A 24997-nucleotide genomic window follows, 5' to 3' on the forward strand; every position below is an offset into this window, starting at 1 on the left:
GGTAGCAATGGTACATAGGTTTATAGGGCATCGTATCGATACCGTTACTCAAATCAACCTAACTAACATTTAAATTAATTATTAAGAATGGTGTAATTAGTGGTAATCAGGGCAAAACAAGATGTCGATCGAGTTTAGCTAGAGGTAGGATTACATTAAATAGCGCTACGATCCAGTAACACAGAAACAACAATTCTTTATCAGGGAATCAACCTGTAACTAGGACCTTCAAGCCTTTATAATGTGATGTCTTTTTCTACGTAGATGTTTCGATCTTGTATTAGATTCCAGCTTCAACTTCGTAGCTCGCTTTATTGCAAACTTCCTGCGCGGTTCCGGCAGCAGCATACTTGTGGTTGGTTCGATGTAATGGGCCGAAAGTATAGAAGAGAGAAATCCTATTTTAATATGTACAAACATTATGCGTCTTACACAATTGACAAAATTTACTAGACAGAAATTAGGTATTGTTATATATTAAGAACTTAAAAATATATAGATATGTGTACAAAACGTACTGGGTTACTTAAAGCATGCACTGATTTATTACGAAATTTACTAACTAGGTAAGCACTGTTTGTAGTCAAACAGTAGAATAAATAATATTTCACAACGAACGTATAATTACATGTCCATACTAACCTTCTACTGGCGTAAAAAATAACTGGGCATATCTACGTAGCAGTCCGCCAAACAGTAGTAGCAGTTCTAATATTACCTGTAATCAACTAGTTCTAGGTTTAACGTTTACTAGGTCTCGTACTTAGCTTCCTCATTTCGGCCTTTTCTCTTAACTGCCATGGAAACATACGCATAACTAATAATGTTAGCGCGGCATAAGGAGCCAGTATTTTTTGGCCTTTTGCTTAATCTCTAATTGGGACTTAATAGGAAAAGATAATATAATCCATATACAGGAATAAGCGTATTGCTTCGTTTCAGTGAACTTCAAATTCAGTTCGAATAAGTTAGCCTGTGTTAGATATGCTTGTTGGGTTCGTTGTCCTAGCGAACTTCTGTTTTTATCTATTTTCGTTCTGTAAAGTTACGTATAATGCTTACAGTGAAATGAATACTGTTGAAACTCTAATGAGAGACATCAACTTCATAAGGCTACCTGATCTAAAAGAAAATGTTTTCCAATGAAATAATAGAATAATCATCATCCAACGTCATCTGTATGTATGTATTATATGTACATTTCGTATATTATTTTATGCAGTTCTGTATAGAGCTATACAGTGAAAGATTAGAGAGAAGGGACAAATTTGACAAAACACGGATATAGGCTTCCCTTGTCCCAAAGATAGATAGGGTAAAATTTTTCATCATTCCGTTTGTTCTTCGCGCTCTTGCATATAAAAAAAAAACAGCACTACGATAGAAAAATCCGGAAACCATTCTAGTTCAAAAAAAAAAACAAAACTTTGCTATGTGAATGTTTGTCGCGAAAAAAAGAAACATTTAAACCACAATTGTACTAAATACAAACATGTCAGACTCATTTTGACTATGAACCCAATGACTTGCTGCGTACAGGCCTGATATAAACGTGGCTTCTAAAAATCATATCTGTAAATTTTGTACTAAAAAAATACAGAGACTTCCGCACAGATCGGGATCTGAACTGCGGGACGCCTTCTTTAAGGATTATGCGAACAACAATCACCATATTGTGAAGCATTAAAATAAGAAATTATTGAATTCTCGAGCGTCGTACGACGGGGCTATAAGTGGGTTTTCAAAGTTCGATTTTTTCTATTTTTATCATAGGTTTAATTAGGTATTTGCTTACTTGCTAGGTTTCTATAGCTCTGCGAAATATGAAAATTTAGCTATGAAATAACATAGGGCAGTTAATAAAGAAAAACTGCAGCACGGTCAAGAAGTACCATGCGTTAGGTGCACGTTCTAACTCCCCTCAGGTATCAGCGACTGTATTAAATACAACTAAATTATAATTCTTTTAACAGAACAGTCAATACTGCGTTAAGGCTATTGAAACAAGTCAAATAAGAAATTGCCGAGAAAAAATTTGCAAATGCAGGCAGCAAAGTGACGGAATTTGTAAAACAAAGCAATGAACTACCTGAAGCAAAAAAAAGGCGTTAATTATTTTAAAAAAAAAAAAAAAAAAAAAGCAAGCCAATGTATTATTCTTTACATTGTGTAACTATCCGACATTTAAATAGATGATCGATTTGATCGCTTCTGATTCCAAATGTACATTCATTTTTCGATCGATTGATCTTTATGTCAAATAATTTATTAATAATTTCGTTACTTTTATCTATCAAAATCAACCTGCTTTTTAGTAAACCCATTAAGTGTGCGTAAAAAATTGCGTGGATATATATGTGGTTTCAATAAAGCCAGCTTGCGTTAGGTGCGGTGGCCGCACAAAACATTTACTAGATACAATTGCTTCTTATTTTATATTTCCTAGCTAGAGAAACTTGACCACATTGATCTATGTCAGACAGCTCTTACCATAGTACATAGATGCAATGGGCCTGCCGTTGTGCGAGTAACAAATGAATAGACTCTGGTTTCCTTAAGTAACCTCAAGTTCACTTTCACCAAGTTCCGCCTGCTATGAGATCTTAAGTTTTTAGATGCCTTGGCTTTAAAAAGATCAGAATTAGGAAATTATTTCGGTGTAATTAATGAGTTAATAGCAGAAAACAAAATGCGGCAATTGTAGAGCATCGCTATTCTATGGCGCTTGCGAGACGCAGTTTTCCGATAAGGTCAATTATATATATTACAAGCTTTGCCCTGTTTTGCTACTACTGAGATTTGCAAAAAGGTCACTCGCGAAACAAGATCAGAGAGATCAACGGTACTGTCCAGGCTATGGGTGCGTTAATTATTATTATTGGCGCCCCGGATTATTGGCGCTAACAATCAACAGTAAGACGGAACCGGGTCATTCGACTACGGCGATAGAATCGCCTGTGTCTTGATTGAGACTGTGAGAGCAAACAATGTCTTCTTCTCCAAAATAGGTCTCTTCTAGATAGACAAAACGCAACAAGATCAACTCAGTACAATAAAAAAATTTGAAGTAAATACAGTGAAAGAAATTAAAAAGAAAAAAAAAAAGATAAATTGTAAGCGAGGAACCTCCCATAACGGAAAGAATGCAGGTATTTGAAATGCGGTACATTGTCCCAGTCACTCCCAGTGGTTCCATATCCCAGCGGTTCTCGACTCGAAGGCTATTGTAACCGCAGATTGAAATTTGCCGCCAAAAGGGTATATCCGAATGAATACACGATTGGTAAATGGCAGCCTGACGCAACTTCCCGATCAGGTGAACCGAATCGTTGTCTGAAAAAATTCGTTCGTCACTGAGAATAACTTATGGGGTCGTAGTCACTGAAACAGAGGTTTGCGCACAAAGGTGGACAAGTTGAAAGAGTAGACGAGATTAACTTCGATAAAGAACAGCAAATCCATGTATTGTTGAAGTATAATTTGCCCACTTCAAGCAAAATAACTATAGGCTATTCAGTTCATACAAGCTGGCTAGTTTTCCAAAAATAGCGGTTTAGTATTCGTCGAAGGGCCAGTTATTTTTAGGACACAATGGTATGACAGATTAGAACATAGTGAACGGAAGATAGGTAGCTACAAATAATTAATGTTGTTCGTTTCGATGCCAAAAAAAAATTATTATATTTGAATTTGTTGCTGTCTATACATACCAAATGTGCATCCGTTATATTGTAATGCGAGCATCCCAATTATTAGTAAGACCAACCTATATCTATATCTGCCAACGATTGAAAGCTTTCCCGTTTAATGCCACATGCGCCACTCGAATATCTTCACACAGGAGGAATGGGAGACAAGTCTTCGTGAAAAGGATTTTAGATTGCTTCTTTTAATTTGTTCTGTTGAAAGCTTTGGTAGTTACATTTAATCAATAATTCAAGACAATGGACGAACTTTCTTCTGATGAATAGAACTTCGAAAGGAATGGGCCCTGTAACTGTCGTTACCTTTCCCTTTAGCCTTCGACAAAGAGTTTAATGACCACGCTTTTCGAAAATAGACAGATGATCCTGCATTTACAGATACAACACTAAATCGTCTATCTATTAATTATTTGCTAAATTAGTTGTTCCTGTTGTTATTATTGTCTCACCAAGAGAAGTTACAAAGTTACTAGTATTCGTACTAGTGAAGATGAAACTTTATCAAGGCTCAACAAGTGAAGTGTCATCAAATAATAATTACCTTAAAAAAAGCGCGGATGAAAGAAGCGTCAAGTAAGTGCTTACCCCTTGCGACCTTAGTAAAGGAAACAAGTTGTTGTGATCACGGAAGTTTATGAAGGAAACAACATAAACAATACGCTTCCTCATTCGCTCCTTATTGACTTAATACAGAATTTTCTGAAGCATGTGTTGTGAACTTTTGATGAAAATAGTGAAGATGAAATGAAATGGAGGAAAGGTAAGGCGTGGGTTCCTCATAAACTAAATCCAGAATAAAGGCAAACACGCATAGTGAAACACAGATGTCAGCAAATACCGTGTAGAGCAATCATCGTCACTGTTGACACATGGGCCGAGCTGCCAAATATCCCAATGATGTCGTGAAGAGTTCTATGGATATAGCGCGCGGCAGCGGTAAGCAGAAGGTGGTTGGTTAATGACAACGCATGACCTTGTTACTACTCACGGCCTAGGTCGAGCTCAAAAAAAGAATCTGGGCCGTTTAAAATTAGAAACTAACAGCTTATGCGTTTGCAATCAAGTCCTGTAGTACTTCTACTAACCAACTATTCGATTGCTTAAACTAATGTACAGGGCCGAAGGACTTGATTAACCTAAATCGAGAAACGATATTTAGGCTAGCATTGAATGCTCTTCAATTTTCATAGCGCATTTAGGCCAATGCTCTAACAATTTCTTGCATTGTCAAATCTATTCTCATTATTGGTGGTTTGCTTGAAGGGATCGACAGTAAAATACGCCGAGTCACCTATCGTCTTCCTTAAAGTGTAATAGCAATAAAAATGACACGGACCTAAATGTTGAGAGTATAGGAACTTAAGTTATTGCTCGATCCTGTTTTTTCGATCCAGCCCGTTGTTGAAGCATGGTTATGGGGTCGCACGTTATCGTTCACTAACGTACCAATTGCTGTGCCAAACATCGAAAATGCTCTTCAGGAATTCGAGACGTTTAGCGGCACTAACCGTTCCTATATGGGGCACTATTTTGTAATACGAAATGCCCCTCAGCGTCAACTTATACCCACAGACTACAGTCAATACTGCTGCCAAAGGTCGCTTTTTTTTTCTACTTCATTCTCTTACGGTATCCTCTTACGGCAGTGCCGACTCTTCGCCGTGTGTCGACTATAGCGATGGTCTGCTTCGGATAGTCTTTTGCTAGTAGTAGTTTTACAAGGCCGCATGTGTTTCTATCTGCCGTAGACTCCGTTCATTCTCGGTGTTTTCCTAAGGTATGCTTCGGGGAATCCTATATTGACCTTACAGGAATCATACATCACACCTTCCGTGACCACAGAAACCCATGTTTCTGTTTGAGGTCCTTAAGTAGAATCACTTTTTAGATAATTTTAACCATAAAAATTTCCATTCTCTGAGTCATTTCACCCGTAACGAACTGTTCTTTCGCTGACGACCTTGACCAAATCCTCGATCGATCAATCTATCAATTTGACTTACGACATTTCGTCCGCTAATAAGGCGTAGTTTTGGGAGGTGTTCAAATTTCCCAACCTACCAAATCGCTTAGGATAGGCTAATACAATGAAGGTAAAAATTACGGTATAGCTGCGTAACATTTGTACATTAAAGACGATCAAAACAATTTAATTATAAATACAGCGTTTAGGTATAAATGAATCAATCCTGCGTCTATTAACATACAGTTTCGACTTAATGTCGTTAACGTAAATGTTTTGACTGGAGGAAAATCTGTCATATCCAGTTGGGAGGTTAATAGGAAGCTATCCTATACGCTTTAGAGTCTTCACCGTAAGCAGCACCCGCCACATTAAAAGTTTTTTAATGGGCCGCTAAATGTCAGCTCCCTGCTCCCCATGTACTGAGTCGTTTCGGATCCGAAAATGAAGTTTTGCTACGGGTGTCATCCAAGACGGGCCCCACTACATAACTGAGCTCACTTCAGTTTTTCGTCGAAACCCATGAAAAGTAGGCTTACATCATAAAATATCAGTCCTAATGTGAAGCACATGTTTATTTCTATCGGGTGTTGATTATTCGGTCAGTGAGATATAAACCCACGATGTTTGTGGAGTTGTCGGCTGGTTAATGCAGGACACGTCCAAGGAGGTGTAATTATTAGAACCAGAATAGCTAACATCATACCAAAATAGATGGCATCTTCTGCTCTATTGTTTTCGTGCCACTACAGAAGATCAGCTCCACAACCACAGTTAGTGGTTCATAAAAGATATTACAGCGTCCTGATGCCAGCTTAGTGGGCAACGTATTTACCTGCTAATCTTACAAACACGTTGTGGTCTAGATTCAACCCGAGCATAGATACACTTCGTTTCGTGTTAGCAGTGCCAGCTGTCAGACGGAGTACCTAGCGGTGGTACTAGACCCAAAGCTTGACACAGAAGGGTTAGAGACCTGATACGTTTAAGTCACATTACAATATCCATACAAAAATCAGCTCCACTAAGACTGCTCTACTAGAGACAAGGCAACGTTATTCAGATTACTTAACTCCAATGCAATATTTCTATGGGTAATTTAACAACACCAAAGTACCTGTATATACAAGTTTCGCTACATACTAAACTCCTCCATATGTAGATTTTTTTTTTAATTATAACCAATTTCTTTAGAAAACTTCTTTTCAGGGCCGGAGGAAATAAACGGGCTATAAAAAACTCAGGTAATTCATTTTTTGAACACTATGTCGTTATTAAAGTACAAGGATGTAGCATGTCGCGACATTGGGGTGTGTGATGATCTCTATAGCAGTAAATTCGAGAATTATATTGCAGAGGTGTGGCTTCGGAACGGCAGACAGCCTTAAAATCATCGACGTTCAAAGAGGACGAGATTGCAGCTGAGAGGCCCGTTTCTTGTGATAATTATTTGTTTTTCTTCATGGTAGCTAGGGTGACGCGAAGTGGCGGATCAACAGCTATTGGGTTGGCGCAATCTGAACCGTTACAGGGTATATATAAAACTGTTGTTCTAATATGCATAATATTAGCTCTGCATGACCGAGAACATAATAATAGCCATAGGTAAACTATAGACCTAGAACTACTTCGAACTCCAGGTCTGAAAAACTGTTCAACACAGGATATCCCTCTAGTAGTTAAAGAGAACTATAATTACCATGCGGCGCAGATAAGCAATGCTTTATATCGGCATTTTTTACTCTCATAACGAGTAACTTATATTAAACCAAACGTTCAACGATCGGTCCTTTATTCCAGTTCCTTTACTCTGTAGGCGTGTTCAACTATGTGCGTGGTTTCTACAAAGAGCATCTTGTATACATTTGCCTTCGCCCAATTAGGGTCGTGGTCATGTTAAATAATTAATTGAACTCCTTTTGATTTTTCTTCTGTTCAGATAACGTCAAAAATGATCCAGGACATTCTATTTGTAAAACGGTTAGTGAAATTGATGCTGAACTATGCCAGGCCATGACGCAAGATCGAATTAAACAGACTGTTGTATGCAACTATCTCTGGCCTAACACCGTTTTCCGTCTGCGAATTGAATTTCCTGGGTTGGAGTACAAGCAGCGACCAAAACTCGTTTCTGTTTTATGGTGGCATTATCTCTCTTTATATATATATATATATACAATTTAAATAAAGGTTGTACATTTATTATTATTTATTATCTATACAAGCAGAATTAAATTACCGAAATTTCTATGCAACGTTAGGTTTTGAAAATCAGCTGCCCAGCCTCGAAAAAAACCTGTTAGCAGTTAACTAGAGTTGACGAGAAGATTCTTTAAGGTACGCTCACCTTGAATAAGGCTTATTCCTGGAAACAGGGCAGGATGATTTAAGATTAGATGCAATAATGATCTAAATGAATGTTTTGACTTTCACGTCTGGTACCGTCATTAAACACTGCCTCCAGCGGCTTGCCTTAGCTGCCTACTAAAATTTGAGGGCATCTGAAGTGGTCTGGGCGAAATAATGGTTTAACTTATTTGTTTATTTTTATCCACGTAAAAATTGGTACCCGCCCCTCGAAGACACATATTGTACGTCTTTACGATATGTCCGCACCTATAGCGTTGACTGCTAGTGAAAAACGTCCTAAAATGTTGTAACTAACGGCATAAATAGTGAATTTCCTATTACCCGTTTCGTCTAACTGTAGAGCTTAAAGCATTGGCAGACATTAAGCCGAATAATGACCTCTACTCAAATAGCACAGAAAATTAAATATAAAAAAAGTATTAGCGAATTAAGAATCGGTGATAACAATCACTGCCAGACGTAATTCAAAATTCTTTTATTAAAAATCTATAACCATAGCATAAGAATACTTACTGTTGTTAAATGTTTTTAGTGCTGTTAAAAATGTGTTGCTTTTTTGGCGCCTCATTAGTAGGCGTACCTTCAGCGTGCAGGCCTCAAGTTTTACAGTCTAAGCGCCCAAGGAAAAGGGTTTGAAATAGCTGACTGCCTCGAATTTTAATCTTATACTGATTCTAGACTTCAACGAAATGTTGGTAGATTTCAAAGGCATTTTCTTAAAATCTTACCGTATGTGAATTAAGTCGCAAAATAAAAGATTCGAAATTATAGTAAAGAAGTTACCATGGCCAGATATGAATACAATGAAGGAGATTAATTTTTAAGATTATTATTCGTCAGTACCTCTTTCATATTACGGTCGCTATTTAAAAATAGACCAGCAAGTCGTGGGGTACGACATCACTCGTTTTCACCTTCTGGAACGTGGGGAAACAGTTGGATATGTGAAGTTAACTTTGAGCTCAGACTCAGGGTTAGGCTGTAGTAATTCCCTACAACATTTTTGATGAACTCATAGTCCAGCTCAGTTACCTTCTGTTCATATTGCACTAACATTATTGAAATACGTCAGGGTTCCTTGCAAAAGCAAACAGTTCAAGTTCAGGTTGTTTCTCTTAAACGTCCGCCATGCTGCCGTAAGACGTGCGTATAAACAATACTCCCGACGACTAACCCGTCAGGTCAGTAACTACGGTTTACATAATCATACCCCGTCAATTCACTACGTCATAAACTTCGGCCATTGTAATTCCTTTCATTATCACCTCAGTTGTGCGCTGCTGCTGCTGCTGGTGCCTTTTCAACTTAAATAAATATTGCGTGCGACGTCTCATAGTTGCAATATGTGTCCATCCGCTGGCACCTCTTATGTTACGATAAGGATGTATATATATATATATATATATATAATGATAATAGGTATTGCAGATACACGTGTTAATTTAAAGTGCCGTCTGTTCGTCTGAACATCATCAGAGGTCAGAGTTGGCGCGGGTGGATCCCGCACACATCACCGCAGAGCCAAAACAGCTCTTACAACAGTGACATTGGACCTCAGCTGTTTCTCGAACGGTGCAACTGATCGGGCCGTAAAGGAGCACCAGCATAATTGATAGGGTCTAACAAGGTTATATCATAATATATACAACATTTCCGTCAGCAGCTCTATATTTACATTATTATAGATAAGCAGTGGATCAGTCAGATTATGGGGCTTAATGATAGCCCTCTAATATTAGCGGATCAATATTAAAAAATAAACTAAGATGCTGGGCTATTCATAAGTATTATCTTTACTTATGAGGTTTGGACCTTTGCACGGGTACAATGTACTGTCCATATATATATTTCGGGTTCCATTCAAAACGGTAAGTAGCTTTAATAGTGGGCAGAGCTTCTGCAGGTAATCGAATATCGATAGAAATAACTGACACACGGTGGTTTCTTTGCTGAAACTGGAACAACGACAATTGTTATCAGCCGGATAGGCAATCAAAAAACTTTCTTTCAGATAGATTTTTAAGCTATAGGTTACTCGCAGGCTGTTGTTACGTTTCTCGCAGTTAGCCTGCTGCTACTTCGGATGACCTGACGGGGGTTGTTTAGCTTGGGTTACAGCCTTATTGAACGATTAGTCTCGGAGCAGCTACATAACGCCTTAAAACAGTGGGTAAAAGGTGACACGTGGTGTCTCCTTCAAAGTGACATGTCGAGTTGCCCAAATTTGCTTCGCCCTGACCCAGTCAACATCGGTTTAACCCTGACATTCTAACATATTACTGAACCATTGTTTGGTTTCGAAAATAACTCATGAACAAGAGTTTTCAATTCTGATGCTAATAGATTATGTAATATAGTAGTTCATAGAAAGATCTAAGATGTTTCTCCTGCCAATTCACTCCCGTAAACCGATCGCTGGATAAGCACAAAAATAACAATTTGTATGACGATATTTGCCCTACCACTAGATATTTCTACACGCCAACTTGGCCATTCATGCTGTAATACTGCAGAATCGCTATTTCAACATAGTGTGGCTTCCGCCGATGACAGCGATCACGATCATCATTCGTTAGGTGCGCCAATGCGTGCGTATTCACTTCCACCCTGAATTGCGACTCCACAGTAGAAAAGCGTGTCCAAGCCCTTCTTGACCTTTACACAAACACTGGCTTCAAATTTGACGCTGGTAATTTGTTTTTTTATCGATTTAGACGGACGGACGGACGGACGGACGCGCGCACGCACGCAGGCACACAGGCACACACACACGCACACACATTAACGCGCAGGGATGTCCAGTGATTAGGACCGATTAGTTTTTTGTTACAGCCATCATCATATTGAAACTGAGTATAGCCGTGTAGGAAGGGGATGATCCTTCGATAGCAGTGGCCTATTCAGACCAGATAGAAGAACACAGGGTTAATCGAATGGATGAATTACGATATTGCCATTGCTGAGAAGGCTGGGCGACAACAGTTGAGAAAAGGTTGTCTAATGTGAACTTGGCTATTTTTAAATAAATTACGAATATTAGTGTATCGTTCTTTTTTTTATAGCAATTATAGACTTCAATAATGACGATAGGTTATGCGAGAAGCGTAGCAGCTATACTTGTACTTTATTATTAATAAACTGATTGCTTGCTTTAATGAGTCATCCATTGACCTCTGCACTTAGCCCTGTTCGCTTGTAGCTTGCTCTCAGCATTTCTGTACATCCTCGTAGTATATATATATATATGGGTTTAAGTAAGTAAGTTGTTGTAAGTTTGTTTGTTGTAAGAAGGTTATAAGTGAAGTCGTAAATACTGGTTGATGGGACGGCGCCGGCAGTAGCAGCAACGAAGGTGTTGATCGCGGTTATTTGTGAGAGTGAGTGATAAAATGAAATACTACGACCGAAAAGCCAGCCTTAAGTTGACTTGATGATCACAACGGCGCAAATAACAACGATGACTATGAAAAGAAAAGCAAGATGATCACTGAAACAACGAGAAAAATAATAGTTAAGGCTTAATTAAAGCTATGTATAGTTAAGATGCGCTATACGCTTCTCTATATACCGCTAGTCAAACGTGAAGCTGCGATTTTGTGAATGTCGTGCATCATCGGGTGCACGCTACCAAAAATTGCGTTCTATTATCGTTGTTTTTGATAATAGGAGTTTAATTTATTATTATTGTCACAGTAACGAGAGATAAATAGATAGAGAAAAAAAATTGGGACCTGAATTCATGATGTTGTTGTTGTTGTTGTCGTCGTCGATAGCGATAACAGTAGTTACCGTCTATGGAAATGCCCCGATCCGAGATGGGTGGTCGGGGGTAGCTGACCCGGCGGTGAGGAGACCTTGAACACTGCTGTTGGCAGGGTGTCATACCCGATGAAGGATTCGATTATTCTTCAAGTATAGACAACATACGTTTATTTTAGAAAACGCCACGTCATATAGTTCTAAACAAAAATTTACAAAAAGACAATTTATAAAGGCATTCCTTTGACTCGGAGCAAATTATATTCGATATGCTCTGTTATACAGTCGTAGCCAACTACACCGACAAGGGATGAAAGGGCGTCGTGCAGAACTTCCTACATAATAAGAATTTTGCTGGCTTTTGGTGGACATTATGCATAGCGAATTAGTATGGGATCAGGGTCCATTCAGAATCTTCCAACCTTTTTTGTTGGCATTATTCATGTTTAGTCGCATTCGAGATTCCAAAGAAAATACAAAAACAACTTTAATTGGATATAAAAGGTATATTACGTTAAATGGCAGTAGTAACTAATGGAACCGCCCCGTGCATATAATCCTATGCAAACGACAGGGTTTTAAGAACGTGTATAACCTCGACTATTTCCGTACGTCATCTCTATGCATAATTCGAGCACATTCAGGTGATAAAAATATTTTTTGGGAAAATTGGGTTTAGAGGGTTTAAATTGGAGTTCCCAACAATTTCAAGATGATTTTAGATTATTTTTGATTGTCTTTCAGTTTTCGATCTGGATATTTTGTAGGTAGTATAAGGATGTCTCGTACAGAGACTGGCTCAATCTTACATGTACCCCACCTCCCCTCCCCTCCCCTCCCCCCAAGTAGTGAAAACAAGCTAATGAAGATTGTGCATGAAGATGGGTAACACCTGACCGTCTGATGCTTCCGAACGATGCGACCGAATGAAGCTTCCGGCGGTACTAAATCCATAGGCATGCACTTTACCAACGCCAAATTGGCACCACTATCGACGCTGGCAGCAAGGCAAATTCAATGCTCTGCTACTTTATGCTTAACGAAAGAGACAACCGAAAGCGCGTCCAGCGTCAGCAGTCTTCTTTATGTTCTCTCGGTGTCAAACGTTTATCTTGCCAACGATTTCAACTCTTCGCTATGATTTTGCATGACAATCAGGCATTTACCTCGCTGGCATCTTCGCTGTAGTCCCCCCAATAAACCCTCGACTGGCGTTGACTCTGGCTTTTTTGACGACTTGGGCGAACCATTCGACCGCCTGTGGCTTGTATTTCGTAACAGTTATTTAAATAGCAGTCTCATGAGCTGTGTTTAGCCCTGTGTAAGTCCTGTGCTTAAATGACGCTTGCTCCTGTGTGTGGGTGCACATATGTATGTGTATGTATCTATGCTGTGCCTGTCCCTGTCTAAAGAACGCAAGTTTTTCTTAAACCTTCATGGTGTCACAGTACGGAATGTTTATCTTCGGTTAACTTCTTCTATAGTACGACTCGTGCCACCCGTAAGCCAGCTGCATGGATAGAAATAACAATGACGTAAGATACAAATTTCACTAATACAGACGAGACAGAGATGTTATAGGCACTGCAAGAGGTACGCAACAGCTTCCAATTAAGACAGAGACGACAGATCTATATAGGCGAAAGTCGCCGCATAAATGACAACAAGTGGCTCGTGTTTTCGGTTTCCCGTTTATTCGGCTGTACGTTCGCGTAACCACTGGGATGAAACGACCGGCTAACAGAGGCTTAAGTCAGTGGCACAGAGGCAGTGCATTAGCCTTTTACTTTATTATAAGCTTGTACATTTAGCTGTATGAGTTCAAATTGTAGGACTTTGTATCGTGTAGCGAAAACATCATGGCGTTACAACGTACAGTATTATAAACTTGAGGGCTAGGACGGTAAGATATTTCAACTGTGGCACCTTCAGAGATACACTAGAATGTGACGGTAAATACTTTCTATTGTGACCATAGCACTTTGTAAACTTGTTGAAATTGAACTCATATTGTCCGATGTTGAAAAAGGCTCATTCTCGACATTTGAGAGCGACACCTGAACCACTGCAGTTTGATAGCTAAATGTTTAGCAGAAAATATACCCACAGAAGTTTATAGCTAGCTATTATTCCGTCCACAGCAAACGAGCAAATATCCCCGAGCAGCTGATCTTTATTGACATGGATTCGTTAGTCAAATATTCTTATTATGCAAAATTGCGTGACAGGAATAGGCTTCAGTAATGGCTTCGAACAACAAACCTCAAAGAAGCCCAACAATAGAAGACAATGGCACTTGCTAACATATAAGTCAAATAAAAATTATACCTTAACAAACATGTCGTAAAATACGCCCTTCCAAAGCTCGCAGACATTCTTCATGAGAAATTAGTGATTGTTCCTTGTTGATACCACTTTTACGTTCCCTAGTCAATCGTGTCGTTTCAAACGTCGAAGGGCACTGCGTTTCAAGTTGCAACTCAGGTATGACAAAAACTTGCAGTTAGTTGCTATGAGGCGACATCGACGAGGAGAAGGTTCGGTGGCAGAGTCATCGGTTCCAGAGTGACGGGCCTTGACTGTCCAGCTTCAGCTTGCATCCGACACTGCCGTATCGCTCTGCCAAGAGGAACAGCGGGCCTTTGGCGGCCTAGTGAGAATGCCATCATTACCATCCGCGTCGACATGGTGAGTGTTGCGGGGTTGTGGTAACGGGGGCAATTATTGATGTGTTCACATTCGTTTTTTAATTAATAAGCTTTCATCATCATTGAGGGGCCGGCTGGTCCTTCATTTTCCTCCATTGTCCGCCGTGGATAGGGATACGGGCTGTGAACATCGCAAACATTTGTTTGGGATCGTTCCCCAATCGCGGCTGGCTTACGTTGAACCGCCAGTTGCGGACCGATTTGCCGTGGTCGCTTACGATACAGCAATCGTTCATGTGCCGGTGTACGTACACTTAACCCTAAGCAGCTCGCGGTATTAGCCCAGTTGCCCCTTTTATGGATGTGTACGGTGTCGATCGTTTTACCGTGATTAACAAAGGCTTAATATTTTATGACAGTGGCTGACACTCTTTTTTCTACGAGTCTTTTCTTTACAGACAGTGGTGGCAGGAAAAGAAGTGAACTCTCAGGTCGTTTCGAAAACCCGATAAGAATGACCAACCACAAACGGGGACATAAACTTGGTTCTTTTTCCGTAGAAGCAATAATAGTGCCGTCGTATGACTCTTTAATCTATAGATTCAATAAAATAATGGTAGAGCACCGACTCGACGCTAGTTGAATTGTTTACCATTTTTATATGCCCGCTCTATTGTTTCCGTTACGCTGCTGAACCGTACTCGTGTTTAATATGCAATTGTTTCGTCCCGCGATGGTTTACGTCACTTGAAATTCCAGATACTGTACAATCGTTTATTTTATAGCTGTGTGCTTGTTGTAGTGGGTTAAAGCCAGGACATTATGGGCAGATTTTTAGTTTTCATTGTTTTGGTTTTTTTTTCTATTTGGGCAACTATTGATGTTTATACATATTCTATTAACACAAAACGCTGGACTTTTCGGAAATAGTCGGTTTTCTATTCTGTATTGCAAATTTTTCAAATCGTTAGGTTTTTATGCCGTATTACATTTCTTCTTATGACCGGATTTTTTAAAAATGTCTGTTTTTCACTTTTTTTCTAATCGGTAGGCCTTTGATACATCGCCGTCTTTGTGCCTATCGAAATTCTAATAATGTCTCAGAACATAAATTTACGAAATTACGTAACCCACGTTGAAGTTGATCTTCCTCAACGGAGGCTAGTTCTAAAAGAATCCAAGACGTTCTTGTAACAGTTTCGAATGTTTATAAACAACTCATGTCTTTTAGTAATTACTAATGGATACTAAAAAACGATAATTATGAAGCTTTCTCTGTTTGTTTAGGAGCATTGTTCGTAAGGCTGATCATATCGAATCAGTATTGTGTTGATCTAATCTCGTTGCTTTGAAGTAGAGCTAAAACGGCGGGCTCAAGGAACATCACGGACATAGCGCCAGACAGAGAGGACGCTAAAATGGCGGCCGTATAAGAAGCCTATACCACACCGTTTCATGTTGACTATGCGCACGTGATAGTGTTGTGGCAGCATTCCGGTCGTTAATACGTAACGAGACATCTGTATCCGAATGTTCCACTGTACTCTTTAGGAATCTGCGCATCGTGAGGCCCCAGTCTAAGTATAGTTGTATAACTAGGTATTTAGAATACTATATTAAGAACAGGTCCTCGAAAACACAGTACCAGCCGATTTCCGTTACTTAAACAGAGCAGATAAGATAGCAGGGATCTCGACAGACGCCAACCTTACGCTTTTTGCAATAATGAAACCTGTTTCAGGCTTTGAATGTTTGCGAACTGGTCATCAGTCCTCCTCATTCTCCTCGTGATTCCCGCTAACAAAAACTTTGGGCGGGTAATTAAGGAGATGCAACAACGCTAGGGAGGTTTTAAACTATACTCACAATGCTTATCTAATTGTTCTAACCGCCAGGAACATTGGTTGCTAAATAATTATGTGTAAGATCGCATTCAAACGCGAGTAACGTGACTCGTTGTATTTATAATTACATTTAAAAATAAAGTGACAACTCACTGAAGGTACTTCGTCTTGCCGAAAAACAACTGAATTGTTGGAGAGAATACAAAAAGTAAACGTGATAATGATAGCCTTACGGATTTACAAAAGTTTAACGTGGGAAAAGATACCTTAATTTTAAATAAGATATACATCCAGTATTTGCCACCTAATATCTCTATGTTACTTTGTTTTTAACTGAAAGATGTTCACTTTTACATACGTCTATAATATACACAAAAGTCCTACCTTATCCTGCCTCATACTCAGTCGTGATTTGTTCATTTTGGCGAAATGATAGTTTTGCTGATCTGCAAGATTCAAAAGAACTCATTAGCGGCCAACTCCAAAGTTTATATTACTAGCCGTCAACAAATTAACCAAACAAGAAAAAGAGATCCTACTAAAATAAAAAAAAAAAAACATCATTATCTTAACATAATCTCGAGATGACTATAATCAGTAAGTGGTCCTCGATGGCCACGATGAAAATTCAAAGCGATATAGAGACACGATTGGTCCTTTTTCGGTTTGAGGCGCTATTCGAAGCTACAAGCATCTTAAGGTTGCCTACGGAACACATTTCAAATACAATCCCTTATTGCCTATGTGCAATTTCCATGCCACACCTGATCAACTGCAGGCGTTTATATTTTCCAGCATCCGTCGATACGGAATCCCAACCGAGCGAATAAGCAATACCTGTCGGCTGACTGGTAGGAAACGAAACGCCTTCCTTCTATAGGAATGCAGACAACCAGCTTTTGAGCTTTGTCAGTCAGCATAACTTCGTAGAATACTCTCGCCTTCCGTTATCAAATATACGCAAACAATATTTCTCTTTTTAATCTCCAATGAATGCCTGCTGTTACGACGACGACGACGACGACGACGACCAGATGAATCAGACGTCTGAATAAACCAAAGCAAAATAACGACAAACTGTTATACCCTCACTGGCGGACATCGCTACGAAGCCGCTATGTCCAGCTTACGGGTGGCACCTAGCGACCAAACACAGAAGCATCAAGTGCCTCGTCGCCCGCCTGATATACCCCTCACTTAATCGGCTAGTTCAAGCGACTGCTGTGTGGTTGTATAGGCTCGCAAAGAATGTAACAGCTACAAGTTTCCAGCTTTCGCTTACCACTTGTACGCCGATCGTATTGTCAATAGACTTCGTCTAGGGGATCATAGTAGCGGTAACAACGAGAACCGTCATTATTAGAAGCCTTAAGTTCTCCATTTAGCGGGCACTCACTAATTAGTGTCACTGAACCTCGTCGTGACGTCACGTGACTGCATCTCTAAGATGGCGAAGAACCAACAGAGTGGACATAGGCACAACTTACAGAGCAGAACCGGCTGGCTTAAGAAAGTCCGAAGAAGAAGAACGAAGTTTTCAAATTTTGTTATCGCTTACCATCTATGTCCATACTTAATATATAGCACCGTGTAAAGAACGCGGACGTGCCCAGAACCCCTAAAAATGACTAGGGGTAATAATAAAATTGGACAACTGCGATAGCTAAGTTTCGAATTAATCGAGTCGGATAAAAGATGGACGAGGGTCAGCTTTGACGGCGTGGGTTGTTTCGATGTACGGCCGACACTACCAACGCGGTATAGGAGGGAAGCGACGCGAGAAACACGCGAATGTTCTTATATTGCTATGTAGTTTAAGTTAGTTGACATGAAGTTCAATCGGGGGTCCTTGTTCGTCCCCAGCCGCCAGTTGATCGTTTGAAGTGAAGTGTTTGCATGTTGTGTAAAAAGAAAAAAAGAAGAACGTGTTTGAAGGTCTGCCCTCAATTGATGCTGTCTTTAAGAAATACATGCGTATAAGCGTGTGGTAAGCATGGACAGCCCTACAGGGCAAATGAAAACTACAAATGTAATGAGTCAGATCACCGCTTAGTTGCGATTATACTAAAAAAATTAATCTCATTTACAGACAGTCTGATAATAAAACAAGTTATAATGATACACTTCTGAGTAATCATCCAGTAGTCTTATTGTTTGAAATTATAAAGACCAAGTCGCATACTGATTACTTGATATAGTGATTTTGGTAAATATGGGCTTCTAGATCTGTGTGCTGGTCCTAGGGAGACGTCGTGGTCTCGGTTCGAACCCGAGCGTAGAGGGCCAGCCGTCTTATCGAATGCCTAAGGGCGATAACGAACTTAAAATTCGACACATAGTCGTCTGTGTACCCAAGTGAGCTATGAGCGTAATTATCAAGAACAGAAAATTCAATGCTATGCTGTTACGAGAAATCAAATGTTGACATTCATTATAATATATGCACATATGGCCTCATGGTTGAGCCTTCTTGCGATTTGTTTTGAATTAGACCTAGATAACTTCATTATGAGAAACCCCGATAAATAAGATATGGCTAATCAATTCGAATTCTAACGGTCTCGCAGGCAGCGCTTCGTTTTACTGATATGACAACTTTAAATTGGGCTTTTTATTCCTTATTTAATTTTTTTTCCGGGCTAACTTAAATACGTTTCTTTTGGTTCTACTCGGTTCAGATAATCTATCCACAATATCATTTGTTACGAAAACTAAATCTATATTCTTGGCCTTTGATGGACTGCGATTTTAGAACATACTTTATTAGATTATAAATGTAGACAAATTGTGCTGCATCTCAATATGTATGTCGCGCGATACATTCGAGAAGAAACATATCAGGCACTGTGTCAAGCGTGCTCCTGATTCGCCTTAGTGTGATGTTTGAGGGTGGGTATGGGCCTTCCCGATGTTTGGAAGTTTTTTTCTGTTGAACGATAGCTCGGACTAACAATGCACTAAATACTTATCAGATAACTAATCAAGAATCAATTAGGCACAGAGCAGAGGGACTAGTCGTGTACCATTGGGTCAACTGGTTGTTGCGGCTGACCATTTATGAATATTTGTCTTTCCTAGATTCGCCGACCGCCTCGAGTAGCTAGCCATTGCCAACTGAAACGGTTGAAAGTTATCGCCTTACAAGATCTACACGTGTGAATGGAATATTTAAGCAAGAAATTAAACAGAAGAAGTACGGAAGCTAGTACAGAACAGCATGGAAAATTTTAGCTGTCTGTCTTTTCGAAGTATGCGGGCTAAATAAACACATCTTCGGGCGGCATCGCTTATCGAACATGCTTATGGGGGCAAACTGGATCTACAGGTCATTTCGCTGCCAACGTAGAATTGCCGGCGTCATATTCTCGCCAATGCGGGTTATGTGACTGGAATCATTACATCTAAGACACAACAACAAGGACAGCAAGTTTTGAGGGAGGCTTCAGCTTCTGGATCTAATATACATCAGACCGGTCAGTGCTGAATGCTTACGGTCAGCTCTCGTGGCTCCGGGTGGATGCAACGCTGTGACTCGAGCGTCGAGCAAATGTAGACTGTGATGACCACTCGCCAGCTGACAATCATCCTCCGGTCTTTCGTCGATAAGAGCTCGATGATCTGACAAGCCGATTAGCTAGTTAGCGTCGTTACGACCAATGTTAGCAACGATGATGGACGTGGCTGTTCTCCTGGCAACGGCGGTCGCCATGATGCTCTGGGATAAAACAACAGCGACAACAGGAGGGTCCGTCCGCATGGACGACGCTAGCGACAACGATACAGATGAAGAGGCCAACAATTGAACAGGTTCCGACGTAAGTCAACCGGCTACATCCCCTCTCCCCCGGTCTCCCCTCATCCTACCCAAGATTATTATCTGATTGAAGCAAATTGTTTGCACATTGCGGTCGGTCGTACGTACTAATCGAACATAGAATAGTCTGTTTGTGGTGCTTCGGTGCAGTGAAATTGTTGCTATTGCATCATAAATAACTGCACCTAGCGTACAAGAAGTGAATCCTGCTGTTGCTGCCATTGTGGCCGGCAGAAATACGCGCGTTTACTTAGGAAACCCTTAATGGTATAACTCGGACTGTTATGTGCGGCGGTCAAGGTTCACGAAGAATAAGCTAATTGGATGATGCCTTCAGCGATGTCGGCTGTTCCACAGTCAAGATCATTAGAGAATTTGACCGATTCCCATTTACTTAATATGCCAGTATCGTTATTTGAAAGATTCTTGCTGTGTATGCCCGGCTATCGAAGCGAAACTATACAGAAATAAATTAGAAAGTGTGTACCTATCTAGATATTGCATAAAATAATGAAGCCACAATATGAGCGTTATCGTATGCAAACAGACGGCCATGCGGCGAAATAATTAAGTTTATTTTTTATGGAATTAATTAGCATTTTTTTCTTTTTCTCTTTTTTTCTTATGCTACAACAACCATTGCGCCCTAATTAGATAAATGTATTTGACAAATACCGTCTTTATATTATACTGTTCAGAACAGAACGGACTTTAATTTTCTCATACGAAAAATTTACCTATTTTTGCCGTTTTCTTTTTTTTTCCATTCTATCATTTTCGAGAGCATTGAGGAAATTTAGAAATAGGTAGGACTAGAAGTCGACTGAAGAATGATTCAATGCCGCTCTACAGGGAGGCGTTTCTTCAAGAACGCTTATTTCATATTCTAGACCCACTACGATCAGCATAAGACCATTGCAGTTGTTTCTGATAAATAGTTGTGTCCTGTCAATCAAATTCAGCTCAGTGTATGACTTGTTCATCCACAACAATTTGAGAAAAACATATGGACATCGGCAAAAAACAAATATCTGCAATTATATACACTACGACGATAGTTGTCTCTCGGTAAAACCGGTTTATTGCTCTTCAAACTAAGCTCTATTCTTTAGTCAATTGGAATAATGCCTGTGTCAGCAAGCCATCTAATCATCCAGCTTCATCACTGCTGCTCTTCAGAAAAGGATTCATTTTATCTTATTACTATTGGCATAGTTCTATCGCTTGAGTTTGGATGGCAGCCATCGCGTACATCGGACGTTTCCCTTCTTTCTGTAACGGTGTAACCTTTTTCTACGGCATAGATCCTAACAAACGTTACTATACGTAGTTATCAGGCACACTTCGCGCACGACCAAGCAGTGTCAACGGATCGACAGTCTGATTTAGCGTGCAGTGAATACCTTGTCCGAAGTGCTTCGAACTCTCCCTTTATCAGCTCAACTATTTCGTACTTTTCCTCTAGCGTAAACAACACCGTCGACTTTATGCCACTCGTTAGCCAAATAGTGATAGTGATATTAACAGCACTCGACATTGTCTTATTACCTTCGTTTTAAGTGGACAGGGTCTTAGTAGCAATGAGTTTTATACGATTTGAATACCTTTTCAATAAAGCGTGACAAATCGGGAAAAGGAAGCGACGGCGGCATCAATTTTACGAGCCTCGTGTTTGTACGGGGACTTAATAGGTTCGTTTTGCAAAACGTAGAAGATCGAACAATACATCGTATTTCTCAAAGTGGTCGGCCTAGGCAAGAAACGAGGCTCCGTGACAATGACGACGACGACGACGACGACAACAACCGCAACAACCTGTGCACTTCAGCCTTTTCTAAGTCTTCTGGTGAACGCGGACAGGACACACAATAAACATTCGTATACCACTGAAACACAAGACTCTAGAAAGTACGCATTCATTCTATAGTGTGCCATTATTATATGGAAATGATCATTTAGTGATGAGTAGACAGGTGCCATAATGATTGTATAGATGCGAGTGACGGCGCCGTCGACTTACGCGCGGCCTATTTGTTTAGCATATTACGTACATGCATCGTGAAGGTGATACTTCCTTGATGGATTGTCTCCTACTGCAACTATGGCCTTTGATTGTGCTGCTCCTGCCCCTTCTGATACGCAAAAAGAAAGCAGCTGCAACACCCACTAATAACTCATTGTATTACTATTAGGCTGAATTTCTGTGGATATTCCTGACACTGATTTTCTCAGTGGAACATAATAACGTAGCCACCTTTCTAAGCAAGACGATCGGATCTGGTCACAACGAAAGACTGGAACACGGGCTCAGAGGTTCATTTAGCACGGATGCATGAGTTTTGCATGAGCGTGCAAATCTTATCATCATCGAAGCAACAGATAGAAACTCTGGGACGTATATAATCAGGTGCGACGTTACGATAGATGTAATTGCCGTTGTGCCAACTGAATGCTAATGTAGCTGATATTACCCGTGCGTTTGGGTAATGTAAAAGCCATTACCACAGTGTCACTGTTAAAAGCATTGTTGAGAAGTTCTTCTACCCTGTGATCTTATATACGGCGAATTAGTAAGCGTTTGCCGCGGACCATTGAGTCCGCTAATAGCTTTTGCTAACGGTAGTCGCTATTAAAAAAAAAACGCGAATTCGTGACGTTTTGTTATGAAATTTACAACATTTGATAGAAATGAATCTTGCCGAACAGTTTGGCTTAACAAAAGTTTATGGATCAATGGTGGCTACTTTTAGAAGTTTGTTACTGATTATTTTAGCCTTCGGTGCAACTTTAACGTTACACAAATGTTCTGCCTCTATGCTTTAATACGACTTTAACCTTACAGTATTTCATTCGCTTACGAACTAGGCTGTCAACCTTGCATTTAACTTCCTGGTGGCCAAAACAGGCAAAAAATAAGCTGCTCAGTTATCCATATAAGTCCCGTTACACTTTGACCATACGAAATTTTTACATAGCATCCCTATGTGAGTAAATATTATTGCTTTTTATACATTTTTCTTAGCGATTTTCCCTTATATCTTCTCGCTAAAATCATTCATTGAATCTTATGTCTTTAGATTTAGTTATTTAGACATTAGAAGCCATTCGGCAGAATGGCTTCGACCGATTAAACAATTTATTTCTTGTTATATCTGATCTGATACATCAGAACCGATAGCTTGTTGTATTTGGCAAACTCTAAAGGTCTTAGCATACTCCTATGATGGTGAATGCCAACAGACGCTTAGTCCATAATGCTGCTTTATGAAATAGAACCTTTTTCAAAATAATCGCGTAAAATTTCAGTGAAGTTTGCTTCTGAAGTAACTACTTGTCTACGTGTAATCTAGCATATTTTCTCGTTGAAAATGATTTCTGCGTCTCATCGTGCAGATCGCGTGTGCATGCATCGTGCTTGTGTGGCTGACGCCGCGACAACCGCCCTATCGATGGTAAACTCTAAAAGCGGCTTATGTATACATGTATAAGTTTACCAATATGATAAAATGGTAAAAACGGAAAAACTGCTTATGACAGTCTACACCGAAAGCAAGATCAGATCTCTTTATGCAGTGGTCTGGCGGTTCTAGGGTAAATTGTGCTAACCCGCCTCGTTCCAGCTGTTCTAATGGCGCGCTAGCCATCAGCGCCTAAGTGAGTTGCTTTGTTAGTGCTACTTTTATAGTCATTGCTTTATGCTCTAATATGGTGTTTGGCACCATTCTTATGTCGCTTTTGCCAAGTACCGTAACGACATCGGCTAACTCGTATCTGTAAACGTCACCTGCTGTTATCAAAGTCAATCTGATACTGGTAGTTTTGCCGTCGCCGCTGCTGCTGCTGCTAATGACGAAGCAGAAATTGTGGGGGACATTGAAGTTCTAAGGGGGAACTTATCATCTCAATAGCATCGTGCGACGACGTGTACCTGTGCGTGTGTATTTAACCTTTCTGCTCACCAACGGATGGCCACTGTTCATTTGTTCGTCTTCGATTTCACCGCGCTTCTAGCGTTTCTGGGCATCCTTGCTATCTCGCGCTTTCCTCCTGTAGGCTACTGATGCTGCATCTTCGTCTCTAACCCGTCATTATCTGAAGTTCTCTAAACTTGACGTTGGCAATTACGTCAAATCGACTCAGAGTCATATTAACATGCCTGCGGTGCATCGGCAAATAGCCCTAGACAGTAGCATATTTTTGTTATTCCCTTTGGCTGCTTGAAGATCTGGACGCCTTATTCATTTTAACATGAACGACTAACGAAGAACCAGATGACAGAATAGGGAAGAGGAGGGACTCAACCCAAACATGACATATAAATTGACAAAAAAGAATTATAACACAGCGGTTCGACACCTCGGTATCTATTATAGCTTGTAGCCATTTCGTTCACAGACGCTCGAAGACAAACCGTTACTGAGAATTAATAAATAACTTACTGAGGAACCTAGTCAGGTCTGCCGTGCTTATTCTGAAGTAAGTGAACCAAGGTTACGGGCACAGTTCAGTTAGGATTTAGCCACGGAACCAAACCGACCATACGCGTACAACGCATTATCAGCAGCCAGATAATTAGGCCAAAATGCGATCTCCGATTGCCTCTTGCTTTTTTCTGAGTGCAGTTTTTTATTGCCTGCGGACTCACCGTACTACCGAATGCGGCCGTTGGTGTGATGGGTGGCCATGCATAAACACATGTGCCGAATCTTCGAAGGCCTTCTCAGGCACTGGCATAGCAGCTTACAGAGATATATTTTATAGTACAATGTCCTATATGTATACAGGGACGTGGTCTAAACCTTGTTTCGTTTAAAAGCGACCATTAATGTGTTTAGACTGAAATTACGGATGTTTATCGAATTCAGAGCATCATCGAGACGTGTGTTATATCGCAC

The 24997-nt window shown here is 40.1% G+C and overlaps 2 long non-coding RNA genes across 3 annotated transcripts in view; one reads left to right on the top strand and one right to left on the bottom strand.

Moving 5' to 3' along the window:
* Positions 1-11138: 11138 nt before the first annotated feature.
* Positions 11139-24997, bottom strand: part of LOC147758139 (uncharacterized) — a 100938-nt gene continuing 87079 nt past the window's right edge. The window contains exons 1-4 of one of the 2 annotated variants that reach the window (XR_015320301.1): positions 17053-17192; positions 16673-16734; positions 11769-11943; positions 11139-11524 (exon numbers count right to left, since the gene is read on the bottom strand). This is a non-coding gene — a long non-coding RNA (uncharacterized LOC147758139). Of the gene's footprint in view, positions 11525-11768; positions 11944-16672; positions 16735-17052; positions 17193-24997 lie in introns of those variants that run through there. The other variant, XR_015320302.1, reaches the window with a different exon arrangement.
* Positions 14146-17224, top strand: LOC147758140 (uncharacterized). Its single transcript, XR_015320299.1, has 3 exons — positions 14146-14484; positions 15802-16008; positions 17084-17224. It is a non-coding gene; the product is annotated as an uncharacterized LOC147758140 (long non-coding RNA).

Source organism: Varroa destructor, unplaced genomic scaffold, assembly GCF_002443255.2.
Source record: "Varroa destructor unplaced genomic scaffold, Vdes_3.0 BEIS01000001.1, whole genome shotgun sequence".
NCBI classification, from domain to species: domain Eukaryota; kingdom Metazoa; phylum Arthropoda; class Arachnida; order Mesostigmata; family Varroidae; genus Varroa; species Varroa destructor.